Raw genomic sequence first — 2,980 nt, forward strand, 5'->3', positions numbered from 1 at the left:
TGTAGCCTTCATCTTCTGAATTTCTAACTTGTGATAAAATGAATAAGGCATCAAATTAATGCTAGCCCCAGAATCGGCTAAAGCATTAACCTTCATTTTGTTGCTAAATTCACACGGAAGAGTGAGGCGTCCGGGATCTCCCATCTTCTTCAGTGTCACTCCCAACATAGCTTTTGAGCTTTGTTCACTTAGAACCACCTTAGAATGCTTCTTTAATTGCTTGCGAGTGTCTATCAAATCTTGCAGTAATTTCTGATGCTCGGAAATTTTGGATAAGGACTCGACAAAGGGAGTATTAATCGGAATCCCCTTCACATGCTTGACAAACTCTCTATGCTCTCTTTCCAATGGACTAAGGGTAGCTTGGAAAGGAAAAGGAAAAGGCGGTTGATAAACCGAACCAATTACATAATTTTTCTGTTCATGACAGGCCCACGTCGTGAACTTATATGGTTCACATCGTGAATTCTGGAATTCAGCAGCTTCATGATTTTCAAGCTTGGTCTTCTTCAGCTTTGTATCGGGCTGTTGTGGTTCTTCTTCCAATGCCTCCAGGAACTCATAGATGGCTTCTTCTTTAGTGTCTATGGCCATTACATGAGATTGGGTCTTCGTTTCGGTATTTTTTGGGGATAAATTCTCATGAACTAGAGTGGCTAGTTGACCAACTTGAACTTCAAGGTTATGGATGGAGGCTTGCTGATTCTTTATTAAAGTTTGTTGTTCCATAATAGCAGAATCAGTGGCATTGTGTCTCTTTTCCGAAGCTTCCATAAACTTCATCAACATGGTCTCTAGATCGGGTTTCTTCTCGGCTGGTGGCTGCTCCTTTTGATAGAAGCCTCGACCTGTTTGCCTATACTTCTCTTCTTTTTGATTTATACTCTTCATATGGCAGCCACTCCTTCTTCAGTTTCCTCCAATCCTCATCAAAATTATCCCCACTCGAGTAGCACACTTGAGTTTTTCTGTTCCCAAACTCATCTAAATTGCACTCCTTGGTCAAGTGTGGACCACTACATCTCTCGCAACCCACTCTTATGGCATGTATTGACTGGTCCATTTGTGTTATCCCTTGATCCAAATTATTCAGCATAGCCATCACAGCTGCTATTTCTTCAGTTTGGGCCCCTCCACCGCCTTTGATTCCATCTTGCCTAGGGTTGTGGTATTCGCGAGAGTGCTTCGCGAATTCTTCAATCAGCTCCTTGACCTCCCTTGGATTTTTCTTTGTCAACGGTCCTTGAGAGTCAAGGAGTTGTCTCGTCATAACGTTGACCCCATCATAGAAGATTGACATCTCTTGTTGCACATTTAGATCATGCTAAGGGCAATTTCTGAGCAAGCCCTTGTACCGCTCCCATGCTTCGTATAATGACTCCCCCGGCTGTTGCTCAAAGTTGGCTATTGCCTTCTTGAGTTTGGCTATCTTGGATGGCGGGCATAACTGGTCCAGGAATTGCTCACGCATTTGAGCCCAAGTGGTAATTGTACCCGGTGGAAGTGATTTTAACCACTTCTTAGCAGCTCCTTTGAAAGTGATGGGAAGCATCCTAAGCAAGACGGTGTTTCTGTTGACATTTGGGACATTGAAGTAATCCGCAATGTCGTTGACTTCATCTAGATGCTTAAAAGCATCTTCATGATCTTTCCCAAAGAATGGGATATCCTTCAATGCAATCAAGATGTGCCCCTTCAACTCGAATGTGGCAGTGGCAAGTATTGCGGGTTGGACTAAACCGGGACCCACATCTTCTCGGATCCGCTTCTTGTAAGCTCCCATGGACATCTCTTCAATTGCTGCCATCTCGTTCCTTGGATCGTTCTCGGGTTCACTCGTATGTTCTTCAAATTCCGGCTCAGTGTCGTATTCGGATTTGGTTTGGACGGGTATTTGATCCAAGTGCTCAAAATTGCTCTTGTTCCTCGTGGATGAACTTGACTCTCCTGTCTTCTTTCTCGACTTCCTTGAAGAAGCTGACTTTAATTCTTGTAAGGGCATCTTTTTCTTGTGAATTGCAGACTCGGGATCTTCAAGTGGTGGCACCAAGGGTGTGTTTGAGCCTCTGGTCATGAACTCCTGCAACTCGCTAAACTAAAAACGTAAAACTGACCTAAAATAAGAAAATACTAAAAACTGAAAATTGCAGCTTTCACGTCGTGAGTTTACAAAACTCACGTCGTTAATTATGTGACAGAAAACAAATTTTTTTTGTTATATGCTAATCAACTAAGCTAAGCTAATAAACAAAAATAAATAACCAATTAACCTTTTTGCAGATTTTATTCCACAAAGAGGGTCGATTAATCTAATGCAGCTAAATAAACTAATAAATGTTCCGTTCCCCGGCAACGGCGCTAAAAACTTGATGTGCACAAAAGTACCCACTAATTTTAATATTTATAACCTAACAAACTTAAACTAACTATGCACTTATAGGCAGTGTACCTAGTTGGATTACAGTATAGCTTGGGTAAGTCGAGTGTCGATCACAGGGAACGGTGTTACTAATTAATCTACTTACTATTAAATTAACCTAATTATTAACAAGTTTAAAAGGGGGTTTTATCTGATTTTACAAGATTAGACGAACTTAACTCAAATTCAATAAGTAAAAACACACTCTTGTCTAGTTTGAATCCACTTCTTCCTTATGGCTAACTAATGATTATGGACCATTGAGTTGGTTTTAATTGTATTAGTAATTTAGTTCTAACTTTACCAATTTAAGTAATTCATGTCAAACTATGTATGTTCACACACAATTAAACACATAACTAATTATGAATGTAAATATGCTATGTAAGATTTGTTATATAAACTCAATTATAGTCACAATACACGTTCTCTAGCACAACTAAGTTTATTTATTCTAATTACTAACTAAGATTGGTCAATCCTAGCTCTAACAATTCAATGTTCACCAAATCATTAGGTAAGCAAGTTCATGCAGTTAATGGTCACTAAGCTACACAGAAT

General features: G+C 39.8%; 1 non-coding gene across 1 annotated transcript; it reads left to right on the plus strand.

Moving 5' to 3' along the window:
* The first annotated feature begins 1,316 nt into the window (after nt 1-1,316).
* On the plus strand, nt 1,317-1,423 carry LOC145065110 (small nucleolar RNA R71). The gene has a single exon (XR_013688261.1). It is a non-coding gene; the product is annotated as a small nucleolar RNA R71 (small nucleolar RNA).
* The last annotated feature ends 1,557 nt before the right edge of the window (nt 1,424-2,980 follow it).

The sequence above is a fragment of the Lactuca serriola genome, chromosome 7 (genome assembly GCF_051521515.1).
Source record: "Lactuca serriola cultivar US96UC23 chromosome 7, Lser_US96UC23_V15, whole genome shotgun sequence".
Classification (NCBI taxonomy): Eukaryota; Viridiplantae; Streptophyta; class Magnoliopsida; order Asterales; family Asteraceae; genus Lactuca; species Lactuca serriola.